Here is a 19,877-nt window from a genome sequence, read left to right as displayed (position 1 = left end):
GTCTGTCATAATATTGGTTAATATTTTTCATTCCTTCTGATCCTGGAGAAGAATGAGGTCTTTAGGATGATGGTTGTAAGATAATTCTAATATTGTCCTCCTAAAATCCACGAACTAAATTCCTTTTTATCTTGGCACTAATCTTCTCACATCCTTGAGAATAGATGACACTTGTATGCTAGCGCAAAGACAGATAAAGTGTCATTTTTTGTAAATAGTTTCTTTTTTTAAGTTTTGTAAATTATTTTGTAGTGTAAATTGTGATTGGCAGTTCTACTCTAGGGGAGCATGTATGAGAAATTATAGTTTTAACATCGTTTTAGCTAGTTTTTGAGATGATGTGTTTTAGTCAGCAGTGAAATTCCCATTTTAAAACACTACTGAAATGTACAGAGAGTATCTTAGAGTTTTAGAGTATTGAGATGCACTTAGAGTAACACATATTTCTTTTAATTTTCAGGAAGCGTTTGGATTGAAACCTTTCAGGACTCTTTTCGCAGGGCGCATTATTTTTACATTTGGGAGAAACAGAAGGTATTGTATTTTATCTTACTTTTCTATATTTCCTCTCACAAAAATGAAGTTTTTCCAATGATAGGAAAGTAAAACACAAGATATATTGAATTTATTTGAGTCTTGATACATCTGAATTTTTTTATAAGCAAGTAAAAATTCTTATTTATTTATTTATTTTTGGGTCCAGTCGTGGGGCCTGAACTCTGGGCCTGGGCGCTGTCCCTCACCTCTTCAGCTCAAAGCTAGCGCTCTACCACTTGAGCCACAGTGCCACTTCCGGCTTTTTTCTTTTTGCTTATGTGGTGCTGAGGAATCGAACCCAGGGTCTCATGCATGCAAGGCAAGCACTCTACCACTGAGCCACCTTCCCAGCCCAAAATTCTTATTTATATTAAACTAATTCTATCCATTTTAATCATCTGAAAGATTTACTAAAAAGTTGTAGCTATTAGAGTATAGCAGTATAAGTCAGGTATAAGTATAGTGGTTGCTACTAAAGTATAGCATTCATTTAAAGAATACCTTGATTAGAAAATGAGATATTTAAAGTTCCTGTTTATGTAAGACAGTGTGACATCTACTGAACGCTTAGGCAGGCAATCTCAGTCACCCCTGTCCGTGACAGCTCTCCCCTCCAATGTAGGGATCAGCTGCCATCTGTATTTCTGTCAGCCTGTTGGCAAGGCCCATAGCCTTTTTGCACCAGGCCACCTGGCTCTTCCTCTGAGCTTCCTTCCATCAGCTAAGTTCCCTCATAGCCTTTCCACCTTTGTTTCATTGAGGTAGATTTGTAATTGATCTGCTTGTAGACCTAGTAATATGTGACGTGTTGATAAGAAGAAAGGATGTTAAAGATCATTAGTTGAGAAACCTACCTGCTTTTTCTTTTTTGTTTTTGTTTTTGTTTTAGTACCTTATTTTATGTGGGTAGCTATAACAAAACGGCATAGATTGAGTACTTTTTTTTGTTGTTGTTGTTTTTGTCGGTTGTGGGGCTTGAACTCTGGGCCTGGGCCCTGTCCCTGCGCTCTTCAGCTCAAGGCGAGACCGCTTGAGCCACAGCACCACTTCCAGTTTTCTAGTCGTTTATTGGAGATAAAAGTCTCACGGACTTTCCTGCCCAGGCTGGCTTTGAACCGTGATCCTCAGATCTCAGCCTCCTGAGTAGCTAGGATTACAGGCATGAGCCACCAGCGCCCTGCAGATTGGGTAGCTTTTAAAGAACAAGTTTATTTCTCAGTTGTGGAGGCTGGAAGTCCAGCAGACACCTTGTCTGCTGAAGGCCCCTCATCTTCATAGTTGGCCATCTTCTTGTTGTAACTTCACAGAGCAGAAATGGGTAGGAAGTGCCTGAGCCTCTTTTGTAAAGGTATTAATTCCTTCTCATGATGTCAATGCATTCAAGACTTAATCACTTCTTAAATACCCACTCCTGTGCACTACCATCTATAAATAGGCTTCAGTATATGAATCTGAGGGATACAAACATTCACTGTAGCATACCCCAAAGATGATTTGGATAAAGTGTGTGGTAAACAAACTCCTACTGATATGTATCCAAGTGCACAAGATACATGTTAATTGCTGTAACAAAACAACTTCAGCAGATTGCCCTTTGGTAGTGGGGTTTGAATTCAGGGCCTCACACTTGCTGGACAGTTGCTCTTCTTGAGTCATACTCCCAGCCCCTTTTGCTATTTTTCAGGTAAGATTCTATTTTTCAGGTAGGATCTCACTTTTGCCTATAGCCTGGTCTCATTTATGATCCTTCTACCTGTCTCCCGAGAAACTGAGATTACAGTTCTGAAACTCTTTGCCCAGATTGTTGGTTGAGAGAGGGTTTTTTTCTTCTGGCTGGCCTCAAACCACAATTCTCTCCCATCTCTACCTCCAAAGTAGTTGGCTCCTGTGCCACTAGCCAGGAGGAAATATTTCATTTCTTTTAGCTCACAGTTTTATAGGTTTCAGTCTATTTACTCGCCAGCTCCATTGTTTCTGTGCCCGAGAAGAAGCAGTAGTAGATCATGGTAGCAGTAGTATATGCTTTTGCAAAACTGCTCACCTCATGGTGGCCAGATAACAGGGAAAGACAAGGAGAGAAAGATGCAACCCTCAGAGCTACAGCCCCAGTGACGACATCCTCCAAGCAGGCCTCGCTCCCAGTAGCCATTCACCTAGGAACTCATCAGTGGAGCAATCCATTGATACAGGTTACACCCTCATCCTGATAACTGTGACCAAGCCTCTCACACAGGAGCCCTTTTCAGGAATACTTTATATTCAGACCAGAGCACCCTGGCTTCCTTCTTAGTGTCTCTCTACCTTTATAGCTCTGCTGACTTGCATTTTTTTCTTTTAAAAAACCTTTTGAGCCAGGCACCATGGCTCACACCTGTAATCCTTGTTACTCAGGAGGATGAGATCTGAGGATCACGGTTCAACACCAGCCCGGGCAGGAAAGTTTGTGAGACTCTTACCTCCAATTAACCATGAGAAAGCTGGGGCTCAGGTGGTGTAGAGCACTCACCTTGAGCTGAAGAACTCAGGGACAACGCTCAGGTCCAGAGTTCAAGTCCCACAACTGACAAAAAAAAAACAAAAACAAAAACAAAAAACAACATCACCTTTTTGGTAGACATCTAGCTTGGAATAGAAATAGATAAAGGAAGGGTATATAAATGCACACAATAAAATAATATTGTTTATGTTGCAGCGAGTAGACCAATTGTTTAAATATATACTTATATACTGAATATTCATGGTATCTATTCATATAAAATAACACAAACCACTTTTACACATTTTCTGAGTCACTTGTCAGTAGGCATTTCTGTGATTTGATGGAAGCAGTTTTTTATGGTAATAAACATTTGAAAAACTGTTAAAGCATACTCACTACTGGCAAAGAAGCATTGTTTTCCTCTGCTTGTCAGTTGCTTATATGCCTAGGTTTGCTTGGATCTTTATCTTCCTGTTACACTTCCCAGGTAGCTGGGATAACAAACAAGTAACACCACACCCAATTTGTTAATTGAGTAAGTTCTGACATTTTTTTTTTTTTTTTTTGCTCAGGCTGGTCTTAAGTCATGATCCTTTATATTTCTGTCTCCTGAATAGATAGGCCTAAGAGTGTGATCCAGTTGGCTTTTGTTTATATACCACTGTATAAAATGAAAAGAGTTTATCTTTCTTAGTCCAGAAAAGGTACATTCTGAGACTTTCAGTGGATCCTTAAAACAATAGTACTGATGATCTTCATATGTACTGTGCTTATTCCTGAGCATATGCTAGGTTAGTGCTGTGTATTTCTTAACTCTAGCTTGAAATATGGCAACAAAAGTAGCACAGATCAATTTTTTCTTCTTAACAATTTCATGGATCAGTTGTTCTTATGTACATCTTAGCAATTTATGAAGTAGGGAACTTTTACTTTTTTATTTAAAAGTTTGTCTTTTTGGTATATGCAAATGGAGAGTTTCACTATTCTTATGCTTTGTGCTCCTATTAAGTAAAATAAGTGTTACCTGAACACCTGTACTGTGATAGAAGACCTACTAAGTAACTGATGGGAAGTAATGAGGAGCAGAATGGATATCGTGGACAAAGAGGTAGTTCTCTTCAGGGATGTGGCATGAGATTTCATTACCACTCACAATGACACGTAATGCAAAAACTTGCACATTATTTTTGGGTTTTTCCATTTAATATGTTTGGATCATAGTTGATCTCAGACAAACTCAGTGAGTGCAAAGTAAAGCTTTGGATAAGGGGCAACTACTGAGTCATCCTTTTTTTGTCCATGGATAAGTTGAGCAGGACTGCCTCTGGAAATCCACAGGGGCCCTCTTTTAAATGGCATAGAACCTATGCATAGCAATTATCCCTAATAGTAAAATCATTGAACCAGTTAAGACTGCTATCTACTTGACCCAGTTCTCTGCTTTCATCACATTTCCCTCCCCATATCCATTTGTTTTATTGCAAATGTCATAATGTGATTAAACTGGCCTTTATTTCATTTTTCTAAAGATCTAGACCAGTCCAGAGTAGGATTGACAGTTTCTGACTTTCCACTTTAAGGTAAGGTGGTATATCAGAGTCAGTAGTAATAATAGTTATTGATTTTCCCCTAGGGCACACGATTTCCAGAAAAACAATTAGTAAAATCCCTCATAGACTTGCTTTTTCCTCCCATTATATTGGAGTTACAGGTTTTAAATATGTTTTCTTCCCATATATCCAGGTTAAAAAAAGTTTTCAGTATAAGGTCCGTGTTTGGAAGTGACTCACTACTATTTGAATTTTTATAGGTTTGTATTTTGCTGAGTATAAGAAAATAAAAGGCCCAGTGCCAGTTCTTACTGGGTCAAGATTTATTTTAAAGTACCAACATTTCCTCGGCTTTTTGATACTTAAAAAGTCCTGGAGGGGGGAAAAAAGTTTTAGCAGGGTTTCTCCTAGTAAGGAAAATCTGGAGTGTTTATGCATTAGTACTAAGAGAAGAAGTATAGTTGGTGAGTTTGCCAGAGGCTAGACTCCTGAGGAATGTTGTTTTATTCTGAGTGTGTAGTAGGGTCTGCAAAGACTTGTAGTTATATTTGTGTCATTTGCAGAGCTCTAGACATGGAATGTTTTACCAGTGACTTATAAACGGTGTCAGTCTCAGAAAATGATCAAGACAGGGCTGACTAAGGCAGTTATGACTTTGTAGGACTTTATTAGACGGCATTTGTGAAACATATTACAAAAACAGCCTGGCTTGAAGTTGAATGCTAGTTCTGCCTCTTACCTGCAAACGACTCTTCTTTGCTAAGACTCATCTGTAAACTGGATTATATCTATTTTATGGATAATGATTGAGATAATATTAGACTTCAGTAGTATTAGAAATAGTTGGTATTTACTTGCATCTGCTTTGTAAAAGCTAAACATAATAACCAGGAATAACTCATTAAATAGCTTAAAATTTATATTTATATTTCCTATTGGGAAATTTATGTTTATATAAATTTATATTTCATATGGAGAGTACCGTGTAGAACTAATTTCCTCCCACATATCCAGGTTCAGAAAAAGGTATTTGAATCTGCTTGAAGTTGTTAAGCTACCACCTTTGATCCCAAGCAGATTGAAATCAACACTCTCATGGTTTCACATAGAACCTGATAATCTAAGTGGGAATCCCAACTCTGCTATTCACTTACTGGTAGGTTACTTTGGGCAGACGCCCTAACTAATGTTCATGTTCTGTTCTATAAAATGGGCAGTTCATAGTGTTGTTTTGGAAAATATAAATGAAAGCCTCATTCATAATGCTGTTGTTTTTATTTTTATTTTTATTTTTTTTGGGTCCTGTCGTGGGGCCTGAACTCTGGGCCCGGGCGCTGTCCCTCAATGCTGTTGTTTTTAAAAGAGAAAACTTATATTTATTTTTCTGTATGGCTGTTTGGGTTTCTCTGCCCATGGGGAGTTCTTTGATGTGGCGATTAATGTTAGAATTTGGGGATTAAATAATTTCTCATTTTATTTTAATACTACTTATCTCTTTGATTTATGTTAATATAAGGTAGTTCAAAGATGATTATTTTAATTTTTACCTTCTATGGCTTGTTATCTATACCGTATTCGAATTCTCTGTCATCTAGGAGATTATTTTACAAAGATTTTAATATCATATATATTATTATTCATTTGGTAGCTTGACTTTTAATCTTGTTGTTCCTTCTGCTAGATTTCTTATGTATTTTGGGTCCAAAGAAGGAGCAAGGGAGAATGGGAGAAAACTCTGTACTTAAGATCAATATATTATTAGCCTTAAGCATATATCTATCTTCTCTAAAGTCTTTAGTTGAATTGATTCAATGAAAGTAGGTTGGGTTTCTTTTGTTTAGTGAGTTGGTTTGTTGGTTTTTGGTATTTTTGTGCCAGTTTTGGGGCATGAACACAGAGCCTTGAATTTTTGCTTGGCTTTTTCTGCTTCTGCTTTTTGCCGATTTGTTGGATTTGTCTGCCCAGATGGCTTTGAATTTCTCTCCTCAGATTTTAGCATCCTGACTAGCTAGTGAAATACCGATGCCCAGCTCACTGACTGTGTTTTAAAACTGTACCAATTTAATAATTCCAGTAGTACTAGAGAATATGGTTTAAACTTTTTGAAGGAAATCTCTTACTTTTAGTGGCTTTACATGTATTGTTTTTTCTGAGACATGATAAAATATTTTTCTGAAAATGATAGACAAATGTTGATGTTACTTATAGAGTTAAGTTTATTTTCAAGTTTATTGTTTATTTTAAGTAAATTTAAAAAATCTCCCATTTCTAGTGGGAAATTGATGAATTTATAAGAATTCTTAAGTCCCATTACTAAATATTGTGACATGTTACATTGTTATAAAACTTGAAGATTTCTAGAATTAAATAAAGTTTTAGAACGGCTACCAACTAAAATTGTAGGGTTTTGTTTTTGTTGTTTGTTTTTTGTGTTAGTTCTGGGACTTGAATTCAAGGGCCTGGGCTCTGTGCCTAAGCTATTTTGCTCAAGGTTAGCACTCTGCTACTTGAGCCACAGCTCCACTTCTGGCTTACTGTTGGTTAATTGGAGGTATAGTCTTAACAGATTTTTCGTTCCCTAGTCTGACTTCTTGAGTAGCTAGGATTACAGGTGTGAGCCATCAATACCTAGCTTTGAGTTAGAAATAAAAGCCCTTTGACTCAAATTAGTCCTGTGACTCAGACCATTATTGACCCACTCCGTTTCCAACTTGACCTGTAATGTAGGACTACTTGAAGAATGACAGGGGAGCATCTCACCTGGTAGGGTTCTCCACTTTACTCCTACAGGGCATTCACCTACAGTGTTATTTCCCCTTGTTTCCACTGTGTCTTTGCATCCTCTGTTTAATTCATCATCTCCTGAGTGTATTTGGCCTTGGGACCTTTCTCCTTCTTCCAGTGATTACATTTCCTCTCCTTCCCATTTTCTTTCCTTTGGATGAGCACGTACAGTTCTGCAGAACATCATTAGCTAGGTGGTAATATGGAGCATGATTTTACCATTTCAGTTATTTTCAATAATATATTTGGAAAGCCTTTGCTTTGACATATATTTATTTTCAGTTTAATTAGGATCAGTGAAATGTTATGCTGATGTTTATAAGGTTCCCATGAGAAAATGTGACTTAAAATTATGTGTCTTTTCCCTCAGGTGAATGAACCCACTTACATTTTAATTTATTGTGGCATTTTACATGAAATTGTGTGAATAGTTGAAAAAATATTCTGTTAATGAAAACATAAGTTATAGAAGATTGTATGAATACTAACTTAAAACAGTCAGTAGTATCTCAACTCACCCACCTGGAAATTCAAAGTACCAGTAGTTAGTTGTCCTAAAGATGTTCTCAAAGACCATTCCACCTGGAACTTTCCTTCTCTTCCCTGCATCTTGAACATCGACAGTGGCAGTGTTTCTAGCTGCAGTCGGCATTTTCCTCAACTGTATGAAGTACAGAGACATTTTTAGTAAGTTCCATTGGGCAAATTTGCATCATGTACTTAAGTCCATGCCCCTTATTACTGGAGTAAACATTACTTGTCACAAGTAGCTTGGCCTAATTAGGATTTATCTCCTAAGAGACAGAGGGTGAGCTCTGCCAGCAAGTAAGTTTGAGGCCATAACATTTTCATATCCAGTGAAGATTGTAGTGTTTTTCAAATTTTTTCTAACTCTCCTCTGAGATCACAAAATAGTCAGGCTTGTGGAGTGCCTACTTAATGAATTATAGTTGTTCTAGGTGCTGGGCCTTAGCACTCAACTAAAGAGAAGAAAATCCTTCTTTGTCTTTGTGGAGCTTACATTTTTTTTTTTTTTTTTTTTTGGTAAATAGACAAATCCATTCTATTTTCTGGTGATTTTTGTTGTTGTTGTTTTTCTTTGCATTGCTGTGGTTGGAACTTAAGCCCTTGTACTTGCTAGGCAGGCATTCTCACTGAGTCATACTTCCAGTTTAGACTATGATCCTCCTATTTACACTACCTAAGTAGATGGGATTACATATATATATATATATATATATATATATATATATGTGAGCCACCATATCTGGTCTATTTTTAGATAGGGACTCTAATATTTGGTTGGTCTGAAAAAGCAGTCTTCTTGTCTCTACCTTTGAAAAGGCTGGCCTTTCTAGTGTATACCACCCCAACTGGCCGTTATGGTATCTTACTAATAAATGCTGAATAAGGTAGAAGAAAAGAAGGCAGAATGGAAGATCTGAGAGAAGGGGTATGACATTTTAGATTATGTCCTTCAGAGTCCTCACCTAGATGATTTCAGACTGTGCTGACATGCTAACTAGTGGTACAATGATTTTGGAATTAATATTCCTATCAATTACAGATGCAGGCAAGGATGCAGCCACAAGGGAACCCAAATACAGTGTTGGTGGGACTGGAAACTTGTTTAATGACTTTGGAAAGCAGCGTGGAGATTCCTCAACAAATTAAACATAGAATTAACCTATGATCCAGCAATTCTGCTCCTGGACATTTTCCCAAAAGATTATAAACCAGGATATGATAAAGCTACCAGCACAACCGTTGTTTATTGCCTTACTATAGAATCAGTGTATAGAATCAGACCAGATACCCCTCAGTAGATGAATGGATCAAGAAACTGCAGTATATATCTACAGTGGGATTCTGTTTATCTATTAGAATGACATAGTGCCATTTGTAAAGACATGGAAAGACTTGGAAACATTGTGTTAAGTGAAAAAACTCAGGCCCAGAGAGACTAAGGCTGTATGTTTTCCTGTATATAGGTGGAAGCTAGATTTTAGCTTACAAATTCATAAATAAACACATTGGGTGGTATGCAAGTGTATATGAATGTATTTTAATTGCAGTATGGCAGATTCAAGGGAGATCTCAAATGGTATGATTCCTTAGAAAGTCAAAGTCAAAGTTCAGGAAAAGAAAGCACACCAGAAAGCCTGTACTTGAAAGGGATCAAGGGGGAAGGGGTAGACAAATGAAGAGAAGAAGAGGGGAGAAATATAGACAAGATCCAAGTATATCCTAAAAAATTAAGAAGAGTAAAGGGAGGGGTGGGTAGAGAAGGGATCGGTGAGAATGTTGAAAGATGTGACATTGATCAAGATATATTCATAAACTGCTTTAAGTGGCAACTCCTTTTTACAACTACTTAAAGATACATTTTTTAAAAAAATTATTTAAAAAGAAAAAGAAGCCTGTTCTTGTGGGTTCTTGGGGGGTAAGTGAACTCAGCCTAGCATTTGCTTGTCAAGCACTTTACCATTTGAGCTACACCCCAGTCCTTTTGCTATTGGTTAATTTGGTTTTGTTTTGTTTTTCCCAGAGTCTTATACTTTTTCCCTCGCTGGCTTGAGACTATGATCCTCGTATCTCTGCCTGCCTAGTACTTGGAATTTTAGGCATGTACCACCATACCTTTCTTGCTATATATCCTTTTTTTTTTTTTTTTTGGTTGGTGGTGGGGCTTGAACTCAGAGCCTGTGCCCTGTCCCTTTGTGTTTGTGCTCAAGGCTAGCTCTCTACCACTTTGAGTCACAGCTCTATTTCTGGTTTTGAGTGATTAATTGGAGCTAAGAGACTCCGGGCTGGCTTCAAGCCATGATCCTCAGCTCCTGAGTACCTAGGATTACAGGCATGAGCCACCTGTGCCAGGCAGTGTACACCTACTGAAATTTTAGCTGGGTGTATAATTTAAATCCTATGAAATGCACCAATTGTAATTATTCTATTTGATAAATTTGAGTGAGTTTATTTAGATGTGAAAGCATTGCCACAGTCCAGGTTTAGGACATTTTGACTGCCACAAATAGTTTCTTAATGTTCATCTGTACTGCTTCCCTCTTTGTCTTCTTCAGGAGGTAAAATTGTTTTAAAATACAATTTTAGCAGTTCTAGATATTTCAGACATAAATAGAGTCAGTTAATACAATATTCTTTGGGTCTAGCTTTTTCTACTAAGTATTACATTGCTGCAATTTGTGCTTTTTTGTTATCAGTTCATTGCATTTGCCATTTTTTTTATTTTTGTTATCACTTTATATTTAATCTCTCTACCAATTGATGTATAGTTTCGATTTGTTTACAACTTTGGCTTTTATGATGGACACTGCTATCATTATTTGTTTAATGTCTAAGTTTTAAACTGTTGGGCATTGAAAATGTGTGTATTTGTGCTACTTTGTAACTACCAAACTACCAAACTGTTTTCCAAAGCAGATAGCCTGTTTTGTATTCTTACTAGCATTGTGATAGTAGCTATTTCTCTCTGTTCCCTCCCACCTTGACATTTATTTGATCAATTTTTAAAAGTTATAGCTATCTTAGTAGGATTTTATGTGCATTTCTCTAATGAGTAATGATTTATATTGAACATCTCTATATATGTTAACTTAATATTCATATGTTGTTTTGTTTTGGGTGAATTGCCTTTGTGTCTTTTGCCGATTTAAAAAAATGGCTAAAATGGTTAATTCATTTTATTGGTGAGTTCTCTGAGGATTTTAGTAAATTATAGTTATCAATTCTTTTTCCTTTTGTGATTTGCAAATGTTTTCTCCCACTCTAGGATTTTTTTGTTTTTTCTTACTTGTGTCATTTGAAGATTTTTGCAGTATTTCAGTTTTTAAAAATGGATTGTGTTTTTCTTGCTCTACTTAAGCACTCTTCCTAACTTAAATTTCCAAGCTTTCTGCCTGTTTCTTCTTTTTGGAGGTCTGGTTGTCTTAATTGATTCAAATATGATCTGAATTGTTTATGTTGTTATAAAAATTTATACTTACTGACATATCTATTCACTTTTGTACATAGCTATCCAAATATTTCAACACCATTTATTCAAAAGATAAACTTTTTTTCATTAAATTGCGATGATACATTGAGAAAAAAATAAATGACACAAATGTGCATTTATTCTTCTGTACACTTATTCTGTTCTCCTATTTATATTTTTGTGTATAGCTTTATAGTAAGTTTTGATGTCAGGTAACTTAAGACCTGTAACTTTAATGTTAAAAAAACAATCAAGGTGGGATTTTGCTCTGTTAGTGTGGGCAATTGACCAATCAATTTGATTGTCAGTTGAATCTTTTTGTCTTATCAAGAGGAAAATGGGTTATATCATTTTATGTTTAGATCTTTAATTTCTGTCTACAATGCTTTGTAGTTTTGAGTATGCAGGATTTGTCCTTTAGTTAAGCTTATTAATAAGTCATTTTTTTAGCTGTGCTGTAAATGAATGAATTCATTTTTAGAATAGGTAATGGCATTCCTAGCATGTAAATGAAATGCAAATGGGTTTTGGTTTAGGCGATCTTATTGTTTATATTTCTAAGCATTTGAAAAAGGGTTTCTTTTGAGCAGATTTCTTAGAATTACCAACACAAAATGATAAGGACTACATACAAGGATATTTTGAACTTTTTTTGTCAACCCATTTAGCTTCATTTTTCTTGCTTTATTGTATTGTGGGGATACCATTGTTTATATTCCTTGCCTTTTTTGTGACCTTACAGAAAAATGCATTGGGTCTTGTACCACTTGCATGATGCTTTCTGTGTAACTCACATTCACATTAGAAGGGTTGTTTTGAACAGAGTCAATTAATGTAATATGCATTATTAATAGAACAAAGGACCCAAATCTGCTGATTGTCTCAGTAGATGTAGAAAAAGCTTTTGATAGCATCCTGCAAATGAACAAACTCAAACCGTAAGTAGAGAAAGCAACAACAGAAAATCCTACAGCTAATAATGTATAATTGTAGGGAAAAGTTGACTTCTCCCCTTAAAAGTTGGGAACAGAGTACTACTTTGATTCAACATTGGACTGTAGGTTCTAGAGATAGTTTTTCTCACTCTGATGTTTTATACAGCTAATTTTTGAGCTTGTAGAAAACATGAACAAAAACTGAAACTTTGTTTCTAGATTTATGTAGACTTTGTTTCTAGACTTACCACTTAATCTTGTGGTCTTTATTCTTGCCATATTGTGAGTCTTCGTGTGTTCAGTCCATATACTTGTTACTGAAAACAAACCTGAATTACTCTGTTCTCATTTTTCTCCATTTTTCTGCTTTGCTTACTTCTTATCACTCCTTGTCATCTTCAGGTTGAGGTAATCAAGTCCTGTTTTCTTCTTGGCTTTTGGAAAATATTTTGGTTATTATTATTATTATTTTAATTATTAGAGCTTCAGGATATTTGGGTATCATAGCATTGTTTCTTCCAAGAAGCAGTTCCTCAAGGCTTTAGTAAAGCAGCTTTCTCTTTTTCCTTAGGTTCACTGCTTCAATTATTTTATTCTGATTCCATGTTTGTCTTACTCATGTAGTAATTCCAGCACAGTGTTGAACTAAGTTATGTTCATTGCAAATGAACAGGATCTTGCTTTTTTGAAGCATCATATTCTGAGGTACCCTTTAATAACATTCCTTTAAAATGTTTATTATTACTCTTGTAGTTTGCTTTTTTTTAAACAGAATATGTCCATTTGGAGACTTTCTTTTCTGGGTAACTATACTGAAAAAAGAGTAAGCTAGAAAGATAAAATTTCAAAATCCCATCAAGTTGAATCATTTGACATCAATTTGTAGGTCACCATTGACAGCATTCTTAAATATAGTTACTTTCTTGTTCTAACTTTAAAATAGAAGGTAATAATATATTTCAAGAAGGAGAGAAATATAACTGAGAACGGGACAATTAAATTCTGCTAGAATTTCATTGATTTGATAGATAACATTGACAAGCTGCTAGATGGGTTTGCTTTGGGTATGGTATCCAAGGTTGGAGATTATAATTTGAGAAAATTTCTGAAGTTATTATTAAAATTTTTTCATGATTCTTCCTTTCCTCTTTAGTTCTATCCATTTCTTTTAAAAATTTTATTGTCGGAGCTGGGAAGGTGGCTTAGTGGTAGAGCACTTGCCTTGCATGCTCGAGGCCCTGGGTTCGATTCCTCAGCACCACATAAGAAAAAAGCCGGAAGTGGCGCTGTGGCTCAAGTGGTAGAGCACTAGCCTTGAGCTGAAGAGCTGAGGGACAGCGCCCAGGCCCAGAGTTCAGGCCCCATGACCGGACCCAAAAAATAAAAATAAAAAATAAAAAAATAAACTCTCCTGTTTAAAAAAAAAAAATTTATTGTCAAGGTGATATACAGAGGGGTTACAGTCACGTAAGTAAGGTAGTGATTGTACTTCTTGTCTAACTTGTTACCCCTTCCCTCATTTTTCTCCCTCTTCCCCTCCCAATCCCCCTTCCTGAAGTTCTTATCACATTCTAATAAGTATTACTGCAAATTTGGTATTTTTAAATACATGTGCAACTAGCTTTTTTCTAGTTATAAATGATTAAGGAATATGATTGTTTCCTGCTCCTCTGAAAACTTTTATCAGAATTAAAATCAAGGACTGATTTGATTTTAAGATACATTTTTGGGTTTCTACTCAATATCTGAACTCTAGTTATTTCACTGAGTTAGAAGATCAAATAAGACACTGTTTGTGAAAGAACTTTGCAGCCAACTGGTGAAGCATGTGTCTTGCTTAATGACTGCTTCCATTTTTCCTTCTTCTGACCAAACCTGCTTTTTTATTCAATGGAGATGGCATGAAAATCCAGAAAGATGGGCTGGGAAGGTGGCTCAGTGGTAGAGCGCATGCCTTGCATGCCAGAGGCTCTGGGTTCGATTCCTCAGCACCACATAAGAAAAAAGAAAAAAGCCGGAAGTGGTGCTGTGGCTCAAGTGGTAGAGCGCTAGCCTTGAGCTGAAGAGCTGAGGGACAGCGCCCAGGCCCAGAGTTCAGGCCCCATGACAGGACCCCCCAAAAAAAGCAAACAATGCTCAAAATCCAGAAAGAACTACCTCCATAGTGTATACCGCCCTCTTAGAATTGTTTTTTCATACTTCTACTATGAAGTAGGTAGTTTAAAATCGTGACTGTCTTCTGGCTAGGAAGGTGGCTCAGTGGTAGAGTGCTTACCTTGCATGCATAAGGCCCTGGGTTTCATACCTTAGCACCACATAAACAGAAAAAAACAGAAGTGGCACTGTGGTTCAAATGGTAAAGCACTAGCCTTGAGCTGAAAAGCTGAGGGACAGTGCCCAGGCCCATATAGTTCTAGCCCCACAACCAACCAAAAAAAAAAAAAAATTATGACTGTTTTCATCCTTTAATATTTTAATTAGAAAAGCAGTATATTTTTTATTGTAGAGAAACTAGAATAAATTATAAGGAAGATAAAATAATACTTTCAAATGCAAGAGTAATTGCTACATTTATTTTTGTAAAATTTTAAATGCAATTATGTTGAACAAAAGGTTACTTCCTTTTTGTCACTTATTTTATAGCATCCAGTATAACTGATTTTCCTAATATAATATTTTAGAGACTACATAGATCCCAGTGGGATAATAATCTCTTAATATACTTCTAGTTTTTTTTAAAAAATTGACATTTAATAGATATTTCTAATTTTTTTGGTATTAGAAACAATGTGTATAGGGAACATCCTTAAAGCTAAATATATGTACATGTCCTCCACAGCTGGGTTTTTTGTTGTTGTTGTTGTTTTGTTTTGTTCCTTCTAATCAGAGTAATTCTAGGCTTGGAATAGCTAAAGCAAAGAAAAAAAGACATACTTATATGTCTCACACACACATACACACAATTTATATTTCCCTGCCAAAGGACTCTTTCTATATTGTACTTGAAGAAGAAAAGGTACCACATTTATTGAATCGCATTAGATAGACTTGCAACTTGTTTGGAATTGTTACCAAAGTATCTTTTTCTGTCTTGTTATGGTGCACAGCTGACCAAGAGAGGAGGGGAGAATCTGAAGACTGCAGATGACACCAGAGCTACTTTTCAGCAGCCTTCTCAGTTTTCCTTCTCGGAAAGCAAGACACTCAAAGCTTGGAAACAGAGGGTGAGAATATTTTTACTGAGTTCTTTGGGCTTAATCATTGTAGCTTTAATGTATTTCAGACAATTCTTTCTCAGTTGTAAATTATCTTAGAATCCCAAATACATATTCTGTGCTTTACCTGTGTGAATTTTTTCACTACACAATGTGGTTAAGAAAATAAAGAGACCAACATCCTACCTTGAAGGAATTTATAAGTAAAGGATAAATATAAATAAATTAATTAAACACAACAAAAAGGTTAAATAAAAAAACAAACATGTTCTTGAGGATGCCATGGACAGGCTACTTCTGGAGAGGGGTTGGGAAGTTTAACAAAATAAATAATATTTGTGCTGATGTTACTTTATTAGGTTTTAACAACAACAAAAAAACCCACAGGAAATAAAAAGTTAATATAAAACCTGAAATAGCAATCTGACTTCAAATAAAAGTTAATTATTGTTTTCAAGAAAAATAGCAAAATGTATTGTTATTGTGGGTTAATTATGGTATAGGTCACTGATTACTTTTGGAATTCTGCAAAATGGTTACCACTTACAAGACATTTCAGAGAAATGATAGAATAATTGGATTACATTAACATAAGTAGGTGAGCAGTGAACAAAACAGATGATTGAGTTGTTCATTCTAGTTGGATTAGCATTCCTGTTTTCTTTTTTTTTTTCTGTCAATTGTGGGGCTTGAACGCTGGGCTTGGGCGCTGTCCCTGCGCTCTTCAGCTCAAGGCAAGCGCTCTAATGCTTGAGCCACAGCGCCACTTCCAGTTTTCTGGTGGTTTATTGGAGATAAGAGTCTCATGGACTTTCCTGCCTGGGCTGGCTTTGAACCTCGATCCTCAGATCTCAGCCTCCTCAGTAGCTAGGATTACAGGCATGAGCCACTGGTGCCTGGCTAACATTCCTGTTTTCTAGTATAGCTACAACCTAAATTCATTTGCCATGTCTTATGCTTTTAAACCTTATGCTATTTATTTTTGGGCAAGTGCAAAGCACCATGATGAGTTCACTTTCAGCTAGTGTACTGCAGACTCAGGTAGAAGGGAGGTGGAAGATACAGTGTTCTAAAACTTAGTGTCAATAATTTACCATGATATTTCCAAATAGGGAAGGTAACTTTGAGCCAAACCTTTATCTATATAAATAATATGCTTGGGGCTGGGAATGGGCTTAATTGGTAGAGTGCTTGCCTAGCATGCATGAAGCTCTGGGTTCAATTCCTCAGTACCACATAAACAGATAAGACCGGAAGTGGCGTTGTGGATCAAATGGTAGAACACTAGCCTTGAGCACAAAAAGCTCAGAGACAGTGCCCAGGCCTTCAGTTCAAGCCCTATGACTGGCATAAAAAGAAAGAAAGAAAGAAAATAGAAAAAAGGAATTAATACACTTGTCCAGTGATTATAGTACATTTCTTTAATTACTCTTTATATTCAGAAAACCAAGTGATGTAATCATTTCAGTTTTGCTCTTTAATGTTTATTTATTATATTTTTTATAATCATACCAATGTGTCAAATTCATTCAATAATCTAACACTCTGGAGATCGAGGTAGTGGGATTGAGAGTTTGGGGCCAGCATAGGCTACATGGGATGTGGCATTAGTCAAGGCATTTCTAAAAATGGAAGGGAACAAAGCAAAAAGGGGTGCAGAGAGAGACAGAGAGGAAGGGATGGAGGAAGGGAAAAGAAAAAAATCAGAGTTGGATTTTCTTTCTAGATTAAAAATTGATTTTCTAAAATAGTAAATAACTTTAAAAGCATAAAAAGTGTTTCAAAAACATTTCAAGATTTTAATAGTGAATATGTCAGGTGCATATGTTCTATAATGCATTTATTATTAAGCAATTCAGCATTTGGAATGAGGAGCTCCTGGTCAAATAAATTGGGAGATATGGGTCCCATTTCTTCTCAGTAGGCTTCCCATTCAGGAGCTTGTGTCTCAAAAAAGGTGAATCTGATAGATCAGTATTTGACTAGTTGAAAACTTTGTACTTATATATTTTGTCATATAGTAACATTCTAAAAGATTAATGTTTTATTTTTAAGAATGCCACTTTGAATGAGAGCAAAATGAAGAGTATAGGGAGAAAATAATTTTGTTATTGAATTTCACGAATATTATAAAGGTTTTATGTGTTAGACCAAATTTTCCTTCCTTAACTTTAATACTTAACCTCTTGTCAAGGATATAGTCATCTTATATAGTAGCTAACAAAATAAAACTCATCTTTGTTGTATTTTTTTGTGTTTTTTATTAATGTATGATTGAATTGTTGATGACTTGGCATAAATGCATTGAGTTCTTGTGTTACTTTTATGTTACATGTAGAGCCATCTGTATAATGATACAAAAATAGCCAGTGATTCAGCTAGTTTTGACAGGTTAGGTTGCCAGATTGTTACAAACGGCTTGTTGATGCAATAGCAATGGAAGAATAGTGGTTTCCCCTTCTTATCCATACTTCTCAGGTGGATGCCTGATGCCAAAGTACTACAGAATTCTACATCTACAGCTCCACACTGTTTTCTATACCTACATGCCTGGCATAGTTTATGAATTAGGCACAACAGAAGAATAATGACTTGTAATAAACTAGAGCAACTGTAACACTATTATAAAATTAGCAAAAAGTTGTTTTCTATTTCTCAAATATATCTTAGTGTATGGTACTAACCAAACTGAATCCTAGATGACTAAAACTGTAGAAAACAAAGCCACTGATAAGAAGAAATAGCAGTTTATAAAAAACTGTTCAAACATCTACCCCCAACTTTTAGGAAGAACATGTTACTGGCAAAACAAGATCAATACCTAGTCTGAGTAAGTTAATTTGGTAACCATTAATCACCATATACCAATATGGCTGTAATTGCCATTATCCAGTTTGGCTGTCTCATTGGCATTTCCTTGGCTTCGTGGACAACCCTGGTAAGAAAATCTGATTGCTTGGCTCAGATGAAGTGTTGTTACTTTTCAACATTGCTTCCATTCACTCTAATTTCCTTTCTCACAGCCAAACATCTTATTTCAGTCTTATCATTTCCTCTTTACTGATGTGACCAGAGCTTCCGAAAATGCCACTGTATATGTCACTTCTCTATGAAAACATACGTAGTGATTTGTATAGCATAATGATCAACCTTAATTTGCTATTGCAGTAGAAAATGTTATTATAATTAATGCATTTTCTAAGTATAATATCTTTAAAACAGGACATGTTTTATCTCTTTTACTTAGTCTTTTCATTGATCAAGGGAAATTCTTACTATACTAAAACCCCCATATGAATTCTTTTCTCTGAAAGTTTTCCAATAAATAAAATAATTTAAAAATCTGTGGATGGTACTGCCATTTCACTTTGTCTTTTTCGCTTGGGCTAACTTTTCACATTTGCCCTTCAACCTTGTGGTCTGTGGTTTGCGCATCTGAATTTGGTGCCATTCTAAGAGTTTTTATTATACATTTTATTAAAAAAAACTAGAACCTTCCATTTCTAGATGAGAAATAAACTAGTAATTTTTAACTATCTTGATCTCTTTTTTTTTTTCATTTTATATGCAAGACGGTTCTTATTGCCAATCTGCCATGCTTCTGTTGTGAAGGTATTCTCCAGCTGTTGCCAGGCCTCTCTGCTCCCTCCCTGCCTATTGTAGACTGACCTCTAGGCTGGAACATCTCAAAGTATCCCTGGTGGTGGTCCAGTTCTTGCTTGTGTGTTTTTATTTTATTTCAACTTTTGAGTAACTCAATTATACTTTTAAAAGGCTTTGGCCCATGTCAACTTGGAAATTAAGCAAAAGATGGAAAATATGTCCCAATATTTTGTCATTAAATTCAGTAGACATTGGGTTATTGTTTCATTCTACAAAAGTTACCCAGTTATTAGCAATTCTGTTCTTTGAGGAATTCCCCCCCCTTTTTTTTTCCTTTATGATAATGGAGATTAAACTCAGGGCCTTATACTGTCATTCACTTTCTTGCTGTTGGCTGCCCTTCCACCACTTGAGCTAGTCCACTAGACCAGTTTTTTGTTTGTTTGTTTTTTGTATTTTGTCAGTCATGGGGCTTGAACTCCAGACCAGTTTTACTAGTTACATTGAAGATGGGTCTTGCAGACTTTTCCTGCCTTTCTGACTTCAAACCTCGATCCTTTAGGTCTCAGCTTCCTGAGTAGCTAGGATTATAGGCAGGTACTAGGGCCCAGCAAAGCTTTTCTAACATACTTTATTTCATGGATACTCCCTTTCTTGGGCTGAAGTCCCTCACTCTAAAGAATGCTAAAGTTTATTTTCCATTTGGGAAAGCCTAGATTATCCCTAGAGTTATCTACATTATCTACATGCCTCCTCTGAAGATAATTCCCTCCTTTGACT

General features: G+C 36.0%; 1 protein-coding gene across 3 annotated transcripts in view; it reads left to right on the top strand.

Moving 5' to 3' along the window:
- The window catches only part of Nrip1 (nuclear receptor interacting protein 1), a 77,923-nt gene that overhangs the window by 17,832 nt on the left and 40,214 nt on the right, over positions 1–19,877 (top strand). For all 3 annotated transcript variants that reach the window (XM_070030486.1, XM_070030484.1, XM_070030485.1), the window contains exons 2-3: positions 461–534; positions 15,387–15,503. The gene's annotated coding sequence lies outside the window, so the exon portion shown is untranslated. The remainder of the gene's footprint in view (positions 1–460; positions 535–15,386; positions 15,504–19,877) is intronic.

The sequence above is a fragment of the Dipodomys merriami genome, unplaced genomic scaffold (assembly GCF_024711535.1).
Source record: "Dipodomys merriami isolate MVZ:Mamm:240054 unplaced genomic scaffold, mDipMer1.0.p SCAF_2, whole genome shotgun sequence".
Classification (NCBI taxonomy): Eukaryota; Metazoa; Chordata; class Mammalia; order Rodentia; family Heteromyidae; genus Dipodomys; species Dipodomys merriami.
This window is presented reverse-complemented; position numbering and strand designations above follow the sequence as displayed.